Source organism: Anas platyrhynchos, chromosome 2 (genome assembly GCF_047663525.1).
Source record: "Anas platyrhynchos isolate ZD024472 breed Pekin duck chromosome 2, IASCAAS_PekinDuck_T2T, whole genome shotgun sequence".
NCBI classification, from domain to species: Eukaryota; Metazoa; Chordata; class Aves; order Anseriformes; family Anatidae; genus Anas; species Anas platyrhynchos.
The window spans coordinates 29,056,894-29,077,760 of record NC_092588.1 but is presented as its reverse complement, the minus strand read 5'-3'; the positions used below and the strand labels follow the sequence as shown (position 1 = coordinate 29,077,760).

The following is a 20,867-nucleotide window of genomic DNA, read 5'->3' as shown; positions in this document are numbered from 1 at the left end:
GCCTTTAGGATAAAAATTACACTTAAAAAGGATACATATAGGATACAAATTACACAGTCTCTCTACTACAGGAGCCATAGCAAGGGGAAGGGGAAGGGGAAGGGGAAGGGGAAGGGGAAGGGGAAGGGGAAGGGGAAGGGGAAGGGGAAGGGGAAGGGGAAGGGGAAGGGGAAGGGAAGGGAAGGGAAGGGAAGGGAAGGGAAGGGAAGGGAAGGGAAAAAGGAAAAGATCTTGGGAAAGATTCCTAGAGCTGAGCATGTATAAAAACTCATAGTTGTACTCAACCTCAGTAAAGCTAAGCACAATCTGCACTTTAGTTTAAAGAAAATTGTTTCTTAAAGAAACAAAATATATGGCAGGTCTACTCCTCATTCTAAGGAAGCCAAACAGAACTGTTCTCTTTTTATTATAGACATATTTCCTCCATAGCTAATCAGGTTCTTCAGTTAATTAGTTATTCTAGTTATCAGGTTTTAGTATCAAAAGTAACATACGTTGCTGATGTTCAGAAGGGCATTGGAGAATTCCCTGAGTCACAGATCTTTTTTCTTTACATAAATTGGACCTTAAATATCTGAACTTAGTTTCATATATTGCTAGTAGATCACTGATGAGCTAAAGCTATTACATTTCATGCTGAAAGACATCTCATTTTTCCTCCGTTATATATAGACATTTTCTGGGATAAGAGATCTTTTTTACTTTTAGTTTGTATGACATCCATCACCTGAGATTTTATCTTTGAACCATCAAATTATAAACATGTTATTTGGAAAGTACATTTGGAATTTCTGTAATCCAACCTCCCTTTTGAAATGAGTTTATTACCAATACTACCTCAGGTAAACCATGTCATTCTCTAGCTAAGTAAGAAAAACTTGGGGTTGTAGATTCCAAAGTTTCTAATCCAGCTTGTCATTAGCTAGCTCCAACCTTTTCTATGGATGTGATAGCCAAGTACCATAGTAACATAAATAGCTAAATACATAATTAAGTGATAGCAAAGTAATTTTAAAGGTGAAGATATGACTTTCCTTCACACATGAAGCAATCAAGGGAAGTAACTAGGATGTATAGCTGTCCTGGTTTCAGTTAGAACAGAGTTAATTTTCTTCCTAGTAGCTGGTAGAATGCTGTTTTGGCTTAGGATGAGAAGAGTGCTGATAACACCCCGATGTTTTAATTGTTGCAGAGCACTGCTTATACTAAGACAAGGACATCTCAGCTTCTTGCTCTGTCCTGCCAACGGGCAGGCTGGGGGTGCAGTAAGAGCTGGGAGGGGACAGACCCAGGACAGTTGACCCAAACTAGCCAAAGGGGTATTCCATACCATCTGACATCATGCTAAACAATATATAGGGGTGGCTAGCCGGGGGAGGGGGGCCAGACTGCTTGGGGTTAGGCTGGGCATCAGTCAGCGGGTGGTGAGCAATTGCATTGTGCATCACTTGTTTGTACACGTTATTATTAGTAGTACTATTATCATCATTTTATTATTATTATTATTGTTGTTGTTGTTGTTGTTGTTGTTGTTGTTGTTATTTTTCCTGTCTTATTAAACTGTCTTTATCTCAACTCACAGGCTTCACTTTCCATTTCTCTCCCCCGTCCCAGAGAGGGAGGGGGGAGGGTGAGCGAACGGCTGTGTGTTGTTTAGCTGCTGGCCGGGTTAAACCACGTCAATAGCACACATTGTGTGATCTCAAAAGATCAAGTCTTCTTACTTGGCATAGTTTCATTTAGGAGTCTTATGAGTTTGTCATTATCAACTGGTGGATAATAACCTCCCATGTGACTGGCATATGAGACATAAATATACACTTATCTATCAATCAGAAGACAGATAGATATCTGTATCTATATATCTGTCATATATCTATATATACACACAGTTGACTTATATGCAACAGTAAGTGCAAAAAGCAGCTTAAAGAGTAAAAAGTCAGCAGTCTATCATTAACTTGATTTTTCTGAGTATAACTTATGATACACATGGATTTGAGAGATTTCTGAATCTCCCATGACCAGTTATTTTGAAGTAGAAGAAGATAATATACAGTCAATTCTTATTCTACTTTGCCATTCTTTGCGTCCTGAATATAAGACTTAGTGGCTCTTCAATCTTTTGTGTTGTGGAAATTATATAGTGTCTAAAGAGTCACTTCAACAGCTTCGTAAGGTGTGTGTTGATTTGTATGAGATAGGTTTACTGATAGCCTTTCGGGATTTACTTTTTCATGACAATATATTTTAAAAGTTCTTATAAGACATTTTATATCTTACTGACTTTTTCATTTCTTACAACAAAAACTGTGTGATTCAGGATGTCCAAGAGGTCTTCCCACTATCTCCCTTCATAAAAGGTATCTTTGCTTAATGCTAGGGACCAGAACACACTATTTCATCCAAATATTATTTATATATTTTTTGAAAATTGCACCAGCTAGTTGAATCTGCATATATGCAGTGTAGTTACAAAGATGCTAAGGTCAGGTTTAGAGAAAAAGAAAAGGAAAACCACATTATATAACTGAGAGGTCACCTTTCTTAGATTTTCTTGTTATTCGATTGCCATGCACAACTGAAGTGTGAATGGATGCTGAACAATTAAAGTAACCATTAGACGGTTCACCTCCCATCTGGTTGTCCAGTGAAAGTGCTACAACCACAGTTTGCCTTCACAGAAAACAATGGAATTTTTGAGACATCTGCGGCCTCCATGACAAACCTTCTGGAGGTTCCATTCAGACAGATACTCTTCTGACAGGAAGGTCTTTTAAGATAGTGTAACAGGATGTTGATTTAACTCTTTTCCCAAAGACTACATTTTAACTTCGTTTAACTTGTAAAAATTTTGCCCATTAAGTATGATTAGAAAAAATCAACTTCTATTCTATTCAAGCATTAAATACAACTTTTAGACAGAATCTGGGGCTTTAGTAACTACAATCACATTAGTAACCTTCTGTAAGAATTCATAAGTCCTTCTTATGATTTCTTAAGCTTCAGCAAAAGATGGATTGAAAGCAGTCTAATGAGAAATACTTGGGGGTGTTGGTCAGAACACCTGTATTGATCAGAAGCTTGACATGAGCCATCAATGAGCACTTGCAGCCCAGAAAGCCAACCACATCCTGGGCTGCATCAAAAGAAGTGTGGTCAGCAGGCTGAGAGAGGTGATTCTCCTCCTCTACTCTGCTTTCATGAGGCCCCACCTGGAGCGCTGTGTTCAGCTCTGGGATCCCCAGCACAAGAACATAGACATATTAGACTGAATCCAGAGGAAGGCCAAAAGGGGCTGTAGTCCTATATAGACAGGCTGAGGGAGTTGGGATTGTTCAGCCTGATGAAGAGAAGGCTCTGGGTAGACCTTACAGCAGCCTTCCAGTAGCTAAAGGGAACCTACGGGAAAGGTGGAGAGGGACTCTTTGTCAGGGGGTGTAGTGATAGGACAAGGGGGAATGGCTTTAAACTGAAAGAGGGTGGGCTTAGATTAGATACAAGGAGGAATTTCTTCACTCAAAGGGTGGTGAGGCACTGGAACAGGTTTCCCGGAGAAGCTGTGGATGCCCCATTTCTGGAAATGTTCAAGGTCACTATGGATGGGGCCCTGGGTAACCTGATCAGGTGTCCCTGCCTACAGTAGGGGTATCGAAATTATATGATCTTTAAGGTCTCTTCAAACTCAAACCATTCTATGATTCTGTGATTCTTCCTTGATTACTATTTTTTCATATGCAAAAGAATTTTATATGCAAAAGAATATATTAATAATCGTGCACAGAAATCACTTATGCAATTCCTTACTGAGATCATGCTTGATAGTGTAGTGAAAATAAAAACCTATAATAATAAGACTTGGGGCAATTGATTTCTCCATCTATCTATCCATCCCTTCTGTCTTTAGGGAACACAGACACATTCTAACTAGAAAAATACTGTCAAGTATTTGTTGTTTGTTTTCTATTTCATTTTCTTTCAACTTTATTAAAAAGTCAAATTGGCCAAAACAGCCAAAAATTATTCACTGGGGAAAAACACAGAGCTGAAATATCTTTGTGTTTAAATACCCTGTAGGCTTTCCTAGAGTTAAAGGTTATTTAACTATTTGGCCTTGCTTTGGAACATTCTTTTAAAAGAGTAGACAGAGTGTTGGTTGGATATATTTGCTTTTGTGGAACAACCATAACTGTGACAGACTAGCACACCATGTTTTGACACTAAACTGTTTTTGGAGATGTGGTAATATGCTTGGAAAAAAGTATGATTCCTCAGTATGGGTGACAAATGAGACTTAATAGATTTCATGACTCAAAACTACTGATACAGGAAGATAACAATTGCCACTGTAAGAAAATATGTAAACATTGAGAAATTTACAGAATAGGAAAAAAGTTAAGTTAATGAGGAAATTGCAATCAGTCTTGTCATCATCAGACAGAAATAATTATCTCAGCATGCTGCCATTCAGCTGTTGATTAAAGGTATTTGCTTAATATATTTGAAATAATTATGCTCACTCATAAGACTCTGTCAGCACTTCTATTAGGAAATATGTCCCTCTGGGATTTGTACCTTTAAGATTTGTTCAGGGATGCATACAAAATTTCATTAACTTGAATTATAATAGCTTTAGTCTGATTTGATCTAAGTCATGTATGAATGCACTATAGTTTGCTTAAAACCCAAAGCTCTTTTCTTGCATCTTTTGCACATTTTTAGTCCCCAGTGGAGCAAAAAAAAAGTATGGAAACACAAGAGAATGCAAGAGTTCTCAGAAAAGACACCTGGGACTGATATATATACAGTATACAAAATACCTAAGTACCTCTGTATACCACTACTAATTATGATTTTTTTTTTTTTTTTTTTCTGCTTGAATGGTTTGGGTTAGAAGGGACCTTAAAGAACATCTAGTTCCAGCCCCACTGGCAGACATGCCACCCACTAGACCAGGTTGCTCAGGGCCACATCCAAAGATTTTTTCTCTTCATGTACTTGCAAATTCCTTGTACTCTTCCTGAGTTTTCTGTCCTTTCTTCCACTAGACATAAACTTTCTTTTTCTCCCAGACACTCAGCAAAAGTTCCCTGTTCAGCCACAATGATGTTTTTCCCCACTGGCTCATTTTACAGCACATGGAGACAGCCTGCTTCTACACCTGCAGATGTCTAGCATCTTTCAATTACTTGACTAATTTTTGGTTACTACATTATTTAAAAAATAAAAGACAGATAGTTGCATTACACCATACTGACAGAAGTGGCTAGCTTGTCTAATCCCTCCTATCTAAAGAGATGATTTAGAAACATTTGAATTCCACCCATGATAAAGAACCAGTTTTAGTCATACTTTGTTTCTGATATTTCCAATAGGTTGGCTCAGACTCACCACAGCTCAGCTCACTGACTGGGGTGAATCTTAGTCATAAATACCTCAGATTCCCTATGAGCTGTATTGCAAATTTAGGAATAATTTACATTGACAGAGGAACCATATACAATTTGTTCTGCTATGACATAGTGTGGTGGTTTTACTTGGGTGGACATCTGAGCTCCACCACAGATATTCTCTCCCTCCCCCTCCTCAAAGAGAAAGGGAGAGAAAATATGATGCAAAGGTCTCAGAGTTTGAAATAAGGATTGAGACATTGCTCAACCATTATTGTGGGCAAAACAGACTCGGAGTAGGGAGACAGTAAAAATCATTGCCTATTGCTACTAAGCTAGAGAAGTGAGAAACAAAGGAAAGAAACCAAAAACACCTTCCACCCATCCACCTCATCCTCCCCCCAGTTGGCACAGGGGAACAGGGTAATGGGTGTTGCGATCAGTCTATAGCACTTTGTCTCTGCCACTCCTTCTTGGTCACTCTGCTCCAACATGGGGATGTCATCCTTCCCGAACAGATCTTAGGTGGACTGTTCCAAATATGGGTCCATACCACAGGGTCCATCTATCAGGAGCAAACTGTTCCAACCTGGGTCCCCAACAGACTGCAGCTCCTGCCAGGTCACCTGTTCATGCGTGGACTCCTCTCCACAGGTCTGGCCCAGAATCTGCTCCAGCGGGGGTTCTCCACAGCCTCCATCAGTGCAGGTCCACCTGCTTTACTGTGGTCTCCTCCATGGGCTGCAGCACAGAAATCTGTTCCACCGTGGTACACCATGGACTGCAGGGAGAAAACCTACTTCACCGTAGTCCTCTCCACAGGCCACAGGGGAACTTCTGTTCTGGCATCTGGAGCACTTCCTTCCCCTCCTTTTTCACTGACCTTGGTGTCTGCAAGGTCTCACTCTTTTCTCTCCCATCTGCTGTTGAGCGACATATTTTTCCTTTTATTAAATATGCTTTCACAGAAGTGCAAAAATCACAAATATCATGGCTCTGGCCAGCAGCAGGGCCCTTATCTAACATGGGGCATCTTCTGGATTCTTCTCACAGAAGCTACCTCTACGGCCTCCCTCAACCAAAACCTTATAACATAAACCCACTACACATAGTAAATATAACTTTTTTGAGCAAGCTGAATAACTCATTTTAATTTTTTGATTTTGTCAAACTTATAAACAATCTCCCATAAATGTTCTTGAATTACCTATGTACCTGAATGCTTCTATTTTTAATAACAATCAAAAGTCAAAAAGTTCTTAGCATAGTGGTAAGTGACAGGACCCGTGGGAACAGGGTTAAGCTGAGGCAGGGGAAATTTAGGCTTGACATCAGGAGGGGGTTCTTCACAGAGAGGGTGGTTGCACACTGGAACAGGCTCCCCAGGGAAGTGGTCACTGCACTGAGCCTGCCTGAATTTAAGAAGAGATTGGACTGTGCACTTAGTCACATGGTCTGAACTTTTGGGTAGACCTGTGCGGTGTCAAGAGTTGGACTTGATGATCCTTAAGGGTCCCTTCCAACTCAGGATATTCTATGATTCTATGATTCTATGATAGTATTAATATTTTATATTGTACAGAAGGATAGTATTTTTATATTTTTATATTGTTTCCATAACAACCTGAGCATAAGGTAATCTTAAATCATTTGTATTTTGCTTCACTCTATATTATGGACACTAACATTACATTAAAGAATAGACTTGAGAAAAGTACTTGCACATTTTATTATTTTGCTTACTAAATGAACTGCATAATCACAAAGATAAGTTATTTTTGTTAAATGGCATGCTTGAGAAATCAATAATTGTCTATTTACTCAAATAGACATCTACATGTTTTTCAGAAGATGTAAGCATCTAAATATCTGTCATCAGGTACACTCATACTGTCACTGTGTTGGCTGAGCAGAGTATTGTGGCCATAAAACAAACAAATTTTAAGTTTGTAACTTTTTTTCGCCTAATGTTCAGGAATTTTCTTTTGTAGAAATTCTTAGTCATTTTGTGTCTGTATATTTTTGAGCAACTCTTTTTGAAAAACTGTGTCATAGTATTGTGTTTATTAGATAGACAGTATTATGCCAGACTGGAATACATATTACTTCTATTTATTTGACAGAAAAATGTTTATGCCTTGACTTCAGGTGAAATCAATTATCTGCAGCCACCTATTCACTAGCAGGCAACCTTTAATTAAAATTAAAAAAAATTTCTAAGACTAAAAAAATATTCTTTGTGTGTGTTTGTGGTGTTGTTTTGTTGGTTGTTTTCATTTGTTTGTTTATGAAATGCAGTAGCTCTTAAATCTGTGTTTGTTTGTTTCTCTTAAATACATATTATTTTATTCTTTCCATTCTATTCTTATAGCTCATTTGGTGTTGGAGTCTGTATAAATATCTTTCACTGAATTGAAGACAAGTCTTCCCCTCTGAGCTGTAATCAAAAAATAAAAATAAAATTGAATTTAAAAAAAAAAAGGTAATTTTTCTACCTTCAGTCTGACATTTCCTCTCACACTGTGTATAATGGGCTTTCAGCAATAAGATTTACTAGGAGGCCAGCTGTGGAGCTATTGTTAACTGTACCTGTACCAGTTTGACTTTACTATCCTGACTCTAACTGACATATGGCATAACAGAAGACTTTTATAACAGTCAAAATTGTCAATCCCACATTTTTAGGCTGATGTCAATGAAGACATTACAGTTGTGCATAGCTGTCATTATAATAGAGATTATATAGTTATAGTTCTTGCTAATGATCAATATTATAATTTTTTCTTTTCTTTTCTTTTTTATTTTATTTATTTATTTATTTAATTATTTCTACGTGGAAGCTTTGAGCTACAAAAATTAGTAACAAAAGCAAATTGAGTGATAGTCCTCACCATGTTAGTGTGTAAGAAAGCTTCTTCGCGTGTTGGCACCAGACTTTCCTGGGTGCACGATATTGTTTATAGAAAAGGCAAATGAATTACCACCTGTGAGCAAGGGTGAAGCAGGAGAGAAATCTTTTCTTGTTTCGCTGTATCTCAAAGCAATTGTTCCAGTAGGGACAAGAACGAGAGACAGTTCCAAAGTAGCTACTCATCATAGCTCTCTCTCTCTCTCTCTCTCTCTCTCTTTTATTATTATTATTATTATTATTATTATTATTATTATTATTATTATTATTATTATTATTATTATTATTATTATTATTATTATTATTATTATTATTATTTTTTGTACGCAACAAAACTGACTAAAAAAAATAATCTTCCTTTTTTCCTTTTACCAAAATACATTTACCAAAATACATTTTCATTTGGAGAGGGACAAATGTAAAGACAATAGACATGCTTAAGACAGCATACGAGTTTTTGAAGTAATAGTTCTATAATTGCGCTGCAATGACCATGAGGAGTTACAAACAGAAACGTAGGCCAGGAACATTTTTTTGTAAATGGAGTATAAGTGGATGTTTTCTCTCTCCACATCACAGGCAGCTGCCATGACATTAAAGAAATGAATAAGTTAATAAAAATGTTCTATTTATTTAGCATTTCCATCTTTGGCTCTCAGAGCACTTTAGGAAACCAAGCTGATTCTCCAACTTGCAACCTTTGTGTTTGATATTGTTTTTTGCATACACTAACAACAAACCCTCCGTGACAGACAATCTCCACTTTGATACGTGTATGAGACAGAAACTGTATTTGTTTACTTAGGTATTTATGGTGAAAGAGTAATTTCAACAGGAGATTGTCAAGTAAACAAATAAAAGATGAAAGGGTTGGAAATAGTGGCATTAATAGTTTGTTGACAAGTGCACTGTAGTGCACATTTTCCAGCTACTCAGCAGACTAATACTAGAGAAACCTAGTTGCTAGACTAGAGAGATGGTATATGGGAAAGTTATGACAAACACTGTCAGTTGCCCAGAATTCATTTTTCTGGAGCTATGCCAGCCATCTCCGTGGCTGACTGACACTCTATTCGAGCATCTGAATGTGAAGTGAGTTTAAGAATTAACAAATAGGACTTTGAAGGTCTTTTCCAACCTTAATGATTCTGTGATTCTATGATCCAGCCTGTGACTGCATTGTTGTTATTCATTTCTTACATTCCTGAAGCATACAGGATTCTCAGTCAGGATCACAGTTGTGTTATTGCAAATGCAGTTGGAAAGTATATATCAACAGACTCTCTTCTGACCTAAAAACCCAAGACAAAGACCATTAAAGTCACCTGAAGTCACTCACTTACTTGATTATCAGTTTGACCTTAGAAATAATTTGTTGGAACAAACTCCCTGTATTAGAGGGTTTGTTTTTTTGTTTATAAAGATGAAGAAGGAAGTAAACGGTGATAATCCCCAGATCAGTAAAGAATTAGGGAATCTGACATATGGGCAGTACATGTTTAAATCTTTCAGATTCGTCCCTAGGGGTATCATTTTTGAAAATGAGCTTTAGGTTATTTTTAGATAACCCTTTTTAAAATTTTGTCATGGATCACTGGTACTTTCACTAAATTTCATTTTTGCATTGGAATAACATATATCAAAAATCGGTATCTCAAAAATCAGTATTTTTCAACAATGATTATGTGATCCAGAAAGGAAGAAGGTTGTTGATAGTCACTAAAATTTTCATGTTTGTTTGTCTGTTCTACTCATTTGACTTTCATGGTGTATGTTATGTCTACAAAGTAAAGATGTATGACTAAGCCCTGAAAACATGCCTTTTTAGCAGTGAAACTAGGGGCAAGAACATGCTGCACTGACTGTATTTGTATGTACATACTACATACTGCTTGTATTTGTATGTAAATACTACATAGTGCTTTGTATGGCTAAGAACTTTAAATACATGTAAGTATAAAACAATGAATTGACCTAACTCTTGTGATTGAATTAAATTATCTTGTTGAGTAAATTTGTCTTAATGGCTAGGAAAACATATGGTTGCTCCACAGGACTGAATCCTTTATAAAGTTTTTGAAGAGAGAAGTCTTTTCTAGAATACCCAAAAAGATATTTCTCCAGGGTGGCTGTATATATTACTGAATGACTCACTGAAACGGAAAAGATTCATCAGCAATTTGTTAGAGTATTGCAAAGGGATTTACAACAAACAACACAGAACCTGTTTGTGCCTGGCCTGCATCAGAAATATTGTGGGCCTCAGAACTGAGGATTCCAGCGATGAAGCACTTCTTGGAAGAAACTTTCATAAGACTATATTTTTTTCTTTAACCTCCAACCACTGCTAGACACCAGGTATTTGATCTCACATTTTATTTTATTTTATTTTATTTTATTTTATTTTATTTTATTTTATTTTATTTTATTTTATTTTAACCAGGTTCTTTTCAGTAATGCCCAGTGTCAGGACTGGAACACAAGATATTTCATTTAAACATCAGAAAGAAATTCTTTACTGTGTGGGTGACTGAGCACTATCAAAATTTGTGGAGCCTCCCTCCTTGAAGATCTTCAAAAGCCACCTGGACATGGTCCTGGTGAAACCTGTTTTAGGTGTTCCTGCTTGAGCAAGGGGGTTGGACCAGAAGACCTGCAGAGATCCCTTCCAACTTCAAACTTTCTCTGATTCTGTGATTCTCTGTGTTATTTGATGGTTGGACTTGATGATCTTACAGGTCTTTTTAAACCTAAATGATTCTTTGTCTTAAATATTACAAGTGTACATGAAACTGGTATTCAGGTGATAGTTCTTTATGCAAAAATTTTCACTAGTTTTACATCAGCAGACAAATTATATAATATTGTGCGGAAACACTATTTCTGAGATACTACAAAGGGCAATACAAATGTAATACAAATGAATGAAAGTGCCAGAGAGAAAACTTAAGATTAGTGTTCAAAGGCAATCATTAAATTAACGGAGAGAAAAGGACAGCAGATGAATCTTAGAAAAGAAAGAAAGATATCCCTTGTGTTTACTTATGAAATATATAGGGATTCAGATATGATGATGCTTTTCATATCAATATCATCAAACCCCAGAAAGAAAGATAAATGCAACATCAATTTAGTCAATCTTGTTTTTAATGAACTATCTTCTGACAAAATTTGTAGTGGAATTAATTGTTTCAAGCTGGGGTTTTGATTAAGATTTATTCTTATGCAACATGAAAAATAGGAAATTCACCTTAGACAGCATGTTTTATGGGCAAGAAATTCATGAATTCTAGATAGTAAGAAATGTAAAGGGCTGATTGCCCTACTAAGCACCAAATTTTATTCAATGCACCTGAAATAGATTTTGATTTAGTTAAGGTGAATGATGAATGGATTTTTCTTTGCCAAAGTCTAGGTCTGCCACAAAGATTTCCAATTTAACAGCTTCCCTCTACAGTTCTATGCTGGTCTTGCACAAGTCGTTACACAGCCTGCTGACTATGATTCATGTACATGTAACAGTGGCAATTAAAAATATGATTTCCACTGTCACCCCAGGGAATAGTATAATAGTATCTGAATTCATGGTGATATTCCCAATGTCAAAGAAATTCTCCTGTTAAAGGTGGTTTAAATTGTTTTCACTATCTGTCAAACATTGGCAAACCCCCAGTCAACTCAAAAGCCAATTCAATTAGATTCCTATGACTTACCATCTTCCAAAAATCATAATGTAGATAAAAGCCCTATTCGTCAGACAGATCAGTTGCAGTTGAGCTACCAAATATCTATGGACCATAAAATCATCTTTCTGAGCAGAACTACTGTGTAATAAGTGTATAAGTTGTTTTAAACAAAAATGGTGCTGAATAGCTTCTTGAAATGATGATAGATGAGTAAAAACTCCTAGGTCTCAGAAATCTCTAATAATTTTCCTCAGGGAAATATATATACATATATACACATATATATATATACATGTGTAAGGAAATTATTCAATGACAAAATAAAAGCTGTATTATTTCCTTTTTCTATTTTGGGAGGATTTTTATTATTATTTATATATATGTATATATATATATATAAAATTTTGTTTTTTTTTTTCATAGACCACCTACTTTTGAGCAATACAGTGATATATACATAGAAAAATTGCTTATGGCTTGTAAGTAATATGAGAACATGACAAGCATGTGCTCAGAACATCTGTGCCTAGCCAACTGTCTCATATATAGTTAGATATATGGACATATTTGACAAAGATGTATTATGAATGGGAAAACGATTAGTTTGAGGGTTATTTTTCCTTCAAAGCTTGATCTCTGCAGTGCTGTTGAGGCTGACTCTTCAAATAGAGAAACAATCTAAAAGGTGTAAATATAATAAAGCATGATGAGCCATGTAATGTGCCACTCATTTTTATTCCCCAAGGGAGATCATGCACAAAATACTCATGTCCATGCCTGATCTGTTGCTCATAATTTATATGATTGGATCTAATTTGTTCTACCATGTCTTGTAGTTTTTTATTGCACCTTTCTTCTGTTTCTTGCCCTAAACCTCCTGTGTTCCAAATGCTGATGGAATTAACAGCCAACTATTATTTGATAAAGTGATGTGGCTGATATTCATTACAATCATTAATTTCTTTATGTTGGATATTAAAACTATGACCAGGCAAGAAAGTGAAGGTATAAATCCCTTAAAAATTGACTTAAATGACTAGAGAATAACAATTTTGAACTGGTTCACTATAACTTCCTGGAAATTATGGTTATGCAAATTCACAGTTTTTGGAAGGAAAAGGGACAAAAAAAAAACAAAAACAAACAAAAACAAACAACAACAACAACAAAAAAAAACATTGCATTGCTAGGAAAGAAAAAGGCAAAGAGACCAAAAGAATGTTACTCACTTTATAAGCTGTTTTTCCTAAGAATAAGACCAAACTTTGAATACACTTAAAATAGTCAGACTTGAAAAGTTTATACTTGTTAAGCCATATGAAACATTTCAGTTTTTATGTGCAAGTAATGAAATGCAGCTCAGCATAAAATCAAAATGGAACTACACTGATAATAAAAGTCTTCATGTACTAAAAAAAATCAATTAGTTATAAATATTCACAAGAAGCTCATATTAATACAAGACATGGCAGACTAGATAAAAAACTCTCAGAGGAGAAAAATTACAATAAACTCAGTATAAACTATCAATATTTTCAGTCCAAAACAATGGCTAATATAGATCAGAGAATGGTGGACAAGTTGAAATGAAGTTCTATGCTCTAATACAAGAAGTAAACAAGTAATACCTAACAATGGTTATAGTCTGGTACATGCACAGTGAAGTAAATCCTAGTAGCAATAGTAAAGATCTTCTCATCTACCAAATCAACTAAGAATTCCAGAATCTATAGATTTGAATAAAATGATAGCGTGACAAATATTTTCTACCTTAGAATCCAAAATAGTTAGTTATCACTAACTAAAGCAGAAAATACCAAATTATTATTCTTACACATTATTATTCTTACACTGAAGTATACAAATAGAGTAGTTTTAGAGAAGAAACATTTTGAAAAAAATATATATTTTTATTCAGGTTTGCAAATGATAAAAAATAAAGTAGAAATCAGTCAAAGCTGTTAAATGTTTATTCACTTATAAATCATTATTTTCACATATAGGATAATGAATATGCTTGAACAAGCTAGACATTAATAAAATCTGTGAACAAGAAAGATATTTATATTTTCAAGGAGTGACATGATTTAATTTTGCTATAATATTTAAACTGTGACAAAAATGTTGTGCTTTCATTAAGAAAGCTTCTTATCATAGATTTTTATTAATATTACATATACAGATAAAAAATAACACATCTCTATAAAGTACATGTCTTCTTATATAGATAAAAATATCCATTTTAATAGTTTTATTTTTATGATCTAACAATGGCAAGTTAGTACATGGGAAATGACAATATCTCTTACCAGGGATCAGAATAAGAATAGTCACATTTGACATCATTTTCTGATCTGATATACCAAGTTGTGGTTCTGATTGGGAAGAATGAGCCATTTTTGTGAAATATCTCTTCATCTCAGTCAATCATTCACATTGTCTGCCTGTATAATGTTTCATAATTTACAGACTGTATAAAGAAAAAGGTTCTTATTTCATTTCTTTAGGTGCATAATGGATGAGAACTAAAATGATTCAGGTGGATGGACACTAGAAAGATGTTATTCTGCTGTAATATATTACAGCTACCCTGCAAGTAATGGAACAGGAACAATGTGCCATTGTCCAAAGTTGGAATTCAAGCTTTAGTAAAATTAATCAAGTATATCAAGTGCTTCCTATAAAAGCAGACAAGAGGTAGTTATCTTCTATCGACCAACATAAATCAGACTGGAAGTGGAGCTTCATGCTGTTTGAATGATATTTTGATTCACAGCATCCGAACATACCTTGATTCTTAAAAGACACTACCTACTTAATCTGTCATTAAAAATATAAAACCCAACAACAAAAACCACTGAAATTTTCTGCAGCATCTAACTCATGATCTTCTTGGCTGCTAAAGAGAACTTTTTCAGAATGTATCTGAACTGTTTCTAATTTATCTTGCCTCTTGTAACTTTCTAGGATGAGATTGATGAAAATTATGAAAACCTTTTACTGTATTCATAGAAGCAGAATCATAGAGGTTGGAAGAAACCTTCAAGATCATCTGGTCCAACCAATGTCACCCACTAAACCATGTCCCTAAGCACCAGGTCCAACTTTTCCTTGAACACCCCCAGGAATGGTGAAGCCACCACTTCCCTGGGCAACCTGGGAATTTTGAATTTATTAAGTTTTGAATATTATTTTCTATTTTTTTTTATTGTTGCAAAGCTCAGTTTCATCCTTCAATTGCTCCATGTTAAAAAAAAGCAAGCCAGTGAGAGAGAAGGCATGAAGACAGATTTGGATATGCTCACTCACACTGAATAGTGTATATTTTCAGCAGGCTCTGTGTTTTCACTGCAATTACTGGATTAAGATTTTACTACACAAGATTACTGCTGCCAAATTCTGCCCTGCAGACACAAAGTGCAAAGCTTTTACTCAGAATATCTAAATTTTAAAAGAAGTAAAGCAGAACAGTGTCTTTTCTTTAAAAGTACTTCACACTTCTAATGTGCTTATGAGTTTCAGATCCCTTATCTATCAGTCTGTCCACCAGAGAACCCTCTGTTTTGCTTGTCAGCTATGCTAGTTTTAACTATCAGTTTTCCTGCCTTACTAACACTTCCCCTCCTTTTCTTTTCCCCCCAATATGCTGTTCCATATATGTGTATTTGTGTTCAAATGAATTCCTCCTCAGAAGCTAGCGTCTCACAATTTGAACTTCCAGCTCCGTGCAGTGTTTACACTTCTGGCAGTAATGAGCCCAACTGCACTGTCAATAATGCATTAAAACTACTCATTTATGCTACATGGTTTTCATGACTTGTCTGTACAGTATCAATTCTGAACTAGATTTTACAGGTGCTCCTGTAATACAGGTAATAGGTTCTCCTAGAGCTACGCAAAGGCAATAGGAACACAGGTCTCAGACAGAAGACTTCATGAAAATAGGCTGAGCCCTAAAGTTTTATATGATTTATACTCTGGAACTGTTGTATTTCCTCTCTTCATAAATGTTAACATAGAAACTCAGTTGTTAACATAGAAAGTCATTTTTCTGTCAGTTCAGGGCAAATTAAAGTGGAGTATAATCATGGAAGGCAAGAAGTCCAAGTGGCAGAAGGAACTAGGAGGGGTCAGAATACTGAGCAATGCTCAACTGCATCATAACTGATTAAAAGGATTTGGGGAGATAATAACAGAAAACTGGATAAAGAGAAATATTATGGTGATGATCTATTTTTGGACCTTAACATGTAGTAAAGAAGCTGCATTGAATACATTAGCAAAATTATTTTTAAAATATATATTTATAATTTTTAGAATTAAGGAAAATCATAGTCTTTTTACATGATCTTAGTAAAGCACTACTTAGAGGGCCAAATTTGCATTTGAACTCAGTAATGAATAGAGGACACTAACTAAAGAAAATCTAAAGACAAAAATTCTCAAAAGGCTACAGAATGTGTTCCACTGGGAAAGAGGGAGAATGACAATGAAGCATTTTGTAGGTAAGCCAGGAAATATGTAATATGGTGTAAAAATAAAAAGCCAAACCAAACCAAACCAAACCAAAACATGTGAGGCAAGTAAAAAAAGGGGATGGGGGGGGGGGAGGGGCATGAATTGGGTAAGTAGCCTAGAGGGAAAAGAAAATAAGAGTAGAGGCAGTAATTAGATACTAAAGAAAGTGAACAATGATCTGAATCAGAAAAGAAAATTTAAAGGGAAAAAAAAAAAAAAAAAAAGGAAATTGTTGAGTCCCTACCTTTAGCTGAATCCAATGGTAATGTACTGAATATGAGGAGAGAATATACCTAAACAAAGATTTAGACAAACTGACCAAATCGTAACAATGAGAGGACTGGAGTCTACCAGAGGTCTGTAGCTTAATTACGGCATGACTTTAATAACCCAGTTTTTGTGGGAACTCTCCGGTAATAAATTGCACAGTGTATATCAAGACAGTTTCCTTAATTGTTTACACATATTAGCAGGTATATTACCAGTTGCCCTTTCTTCTTTATTCCTTGTTCTTATTTATACCATACCTGTCATCTCTTTTACTCATACCCAACATCCTGCTCTTTCTACAGAAATGTTAAAGGAGATGTTACTCCACTCCTGCTACTCCAGACAGCATAATTAAAACTGTTCTGGGGTATCTCTTCATCTCCATCTATTAATCACACATTTAGAGCATGTGTAGAACTGACAAATGCATGGACTTGTGCTTCAAATAAGACCTTCAGATAACATCCAGTACCTGGTACCTCTTTCCATTTCAAATTAACTTTTCAGATACCTTAACAATTTCCTTCCAAATTCAGTCATCCTCATCACTAAATAACCAATATATTGAACATGATATTTTTGGTGAATATCCATTAATCCTCTTGCTCCTAATACATTATCTGGAACTGTCAATTCTAGAGATAACTCACCACAACCTTTGTGAAAAATGTAGCCTCTGGGAACAACTGGCACTAAGAAATATGACCCTGTCCTGTCCTATCTTTTTGTTTGGTTGGTTGTGTTTACCAATCCCTTTAAAAATCTTAATAGCCTTTTAAGCAGCCACCATTTGAGAAATCTGACTTAGTAAATGGAACAGGGTCAACTGCAGGTCTGTCTTGTAGAATCCAAGGACAGATGGAAGCACTGGCTAACTGCACTGTGTAGGGCAGAGCACTGCCCCTTCGCATTCAGCCACCAGCAGGCATAGCTTGTTTTCTTCCTTTGTCCATCACCCCTTCGGTTCAGCCCTTAAAGGGTAAGAATGTAAGTGTAAGTGTGTCATCTCTGATCCACATGAACACTGTTATGCATGCCCATACAGACATCATAGTATGCTCACGGGACTGTGAAAAAAAGCAACAAAAGCAACAAACCAAGCAACCAAGAAATAATTGAAGTATTTAACTTCCATACACGAAAGACTTAATTTCAGTGTCAAAAAATATTATATATTAGGGCACCATTCACACAGCTATAAAGGTAAAGATACTAATTAGAATTTCCTGTTGTGTAATTGTGGTGTAATTGCCTGAAGTAACTAGGAAAATAAAACTAACATTCACATTTTTTAAGGAAAATGTACAGCACTGAAGAGGCTTTCAGGGTAGGGCATAGCTGCATTACCTGAGCATTCCCTAGGGTCCCAACCTTAGATGCTATCGCGCTGGGGAAACTTCGTGTGCTAGCCCTAAGAAACAGTATGGAGCGTAGAGTGGAGTGGAGACACCACGGCTAGGCTCTGTAACCAGGTGGGGATTTGATTGTTCTTTTGCACACCAAGACCAATAAGCTGCACTTTTGCCACCCTGAGCCAAGGACCTGTCATGTTTTGACAAATGGTGTACCCTAGTGTACTTTTTGCTCACTATAATATCATTATAATACTAAAACACACCTCCATCCCAAAAGCTACCTGCCTCCAAGGTGCGACCACCCCTCACTGAGCATGCGCTCTGAATTTCTCGGAGCCTATTACTTTAAACGGAGACGGGAGAACTTTTCACCAATCATAACTAAGATACATTTGACTAGAGTCACTCAAGCTCCACCTAAAAGATAGAAAATAGTACAAATTGGCCCAAGAGAGAGGGGACGTCAGGGAAGATACCACCGTCAGGGGAGATACCATCCCGAGGAAATACAACATCCTTAGGACCTCCTGACTCCTGGGATCAGTCGGTAGGCTGAGCTTCTCTTTCCCCCCCCCCCCCCCCCCATTGGGACGCCTTTGGGTGAGATCTGAATACTTGCTTATATCCTTTTGACACGTTTATTTCTAGGCTGCGTACCTGTAACACCTGTAACACCTGTAACACCTGTGTGTTTCATGCATGCTAGCTTGCTTTTGCGGACAGTCACTATCGCCAGCAATCCAAAAGAACCTGATTATCTGTTGCTGTAATAAACCATACTTGGTTGCATTGTGATAGCTCTCATTAAGTGCAACTAGGGTAAGGGTGGTTATCCATGATAGTTCAGTGTTCTGAATCCAACCAGACCCCCAGACGGTTAATGCGTTGTTGGTGAATGTCTGACTGGACCCCCAGATGGTTAACGCATTGTTGGTGAATGTCCAACTGGTTCAGTACCCTGAATCTGACTGGGCCCATAACAGTTAATCAGCTACACCCCTTAACGCGACAGTAATCAATGGTGAAATCAAATCTTGAATGAACATAATCTCCTATTTCTGTTGAAAAAACATAACAAAAGACCGTGCTTGACATCAACTGAAATCTCTTTTTTTTTTTTTTTTTTTTTTTAAGGTGGTTCCCTCTTAACATGATTTTGTGTGTTCATCACCCCTCTAAAATCTGAAAAGCAGAGACGATCTGAAATAATTAGCCACGTTCATGTAAGATATTACAGAATTTCAAATCAATCACAAACAAGAAAACTGACTTCTGGTTACTTCATGAATGAAAGGGAAGAGCATTGGGACAGGCTTTAAAAAGGTGATGTGGAATCTGTCTTTCTATGCATGTGTACTATAGATAGAATTATTTCTATTTACAACATGTGTGGTACGCTAACTTTGGCTAGCTGCCAGGTGCCCCCAAGCCACTCTCTCACTCCCCTTCCCCAGCGGGACAAGGGGAAAAATACAGTGAAAAAAGATTGTGGATTAGGATAAGGACAGGGAGGTCGCTCACCGATTGCTATCATGGGCAAAATAGTCTCAGCTTGGGGAAGACTAATTTGGCTTTATTGTCAATGGAAAATACAGTAGGATAGTGAGAAATAAAAACAAAATTGAAAACACCTGCCCCCAGTACTGCTCTTATACCTGGGCTCAACTTTGGTCTTGATTCTTCTACCTCTTTGCTCCCCACGCAGCACAGGGGAATGGGAAATGAGGTTACAGTCAATATATAATCCTTTGTCACTGCTGCTTCTTCTTCCTGACTCTCTTCCCCTGCTACAGCATAGAGTCCCTCCCACAGGATACAGTCAGGAACTGATCCAACATAGGCTTCAGGAACTGATCCAACATAAGCTTCTCACAGACTGCAGTTTGTCAAGGACTGCTCCAGTGTGGCTCCATAACAGAGGGAACAGTGCTTTGGGAATGAACTGCTCCAGCCTGGGCCCCCCACAGAACACACTTTCTGCCAGACCTCCTGGAGCGTCCTCTTGCATTGACTCTTCATGGGCTGCAGCTTCCTTTAGGTCATATCCACCTGCTTTGGTCTTCATGGGCTGCAGTGTGGATCTCAGGTCCAATATGTTTCTCCATAGCCAACCTGATCCACCATAGCTGTCTCCATGGGACTCAGCAAAATTTCTGCTCCAGCATCTGGAGCACCTCCTCTCCTTTCTTGTTCACTGACCTTGTGTCTTCAGGGTTGTTTCTCCCATATTTTCTCACTCTTCTCTTTCGGTTGCTGTTGCACAATGTTTCATTGCACCAAGAGTTTTGTGTCCAGTTCTGTTCCCCTCCTCTCTTCTCCCCCAAGTAAAGGAGAGACATGGACATACTGGAAAGAGTCCAGTGGAGAGCTACTAAGAAGATGAAGAGATGAAACATCTCTCCTATGATGAGAGGCTGAGAGAGCTGGGACTGCTCAGTCTGGAGACAAGGAGGCTCAGGGGAAACCTTATCCTTGTGTACAAATACCTAAAGGGATGGTGCTAAGAGGACAGAGACATGTTATCTCCAGTGGTGCCCAGTGCCAAGACAAGGGGCAATGAGCACAAACTAGAACACAAGAGGTTCTCTCTGAATATCAGGAAGTACTTTACTATGACAGAGCACACTGATGGAGCACTGGAACAGTCTATCCAGAGAGGTTGTGGAATCTCACTCTTTGGAAAACTTCAGAAACTGCCTGGACATAGTTCTGGGCATCCTACTGTAGGAGGTGTCCATGC

The 20,867-nt window shown here is 37.0% G+C and overlaps 1 long non-coding RNA gene across 1 annotated transcript in view; it reads left to right on the top strand.

Moving 5' to 3' along the window:
• LOC140001697 (uncharacterized) overlaps nucleotides 1-20,219 on the top strand; it is a 37,602-nt gene extending 17,383 nt beyond the window's left edge. Inside the window, exons 2-3 of the long non-coding RNA XR_011807188.1 lie at nucleotides 19,262-19,450; nucleotides 19,921-20,219. This is a non-coding gene — a long non-coding RNA (uncharacterized lncRNA). The remainder of the gene's footprint in view (nucleotides 1-19,261; nucleotides 19,451-19,920) is intronic.
• The last annotated feature ends 648 nt before the right edge of the window (nucleotides 20,220-20,867 follow it).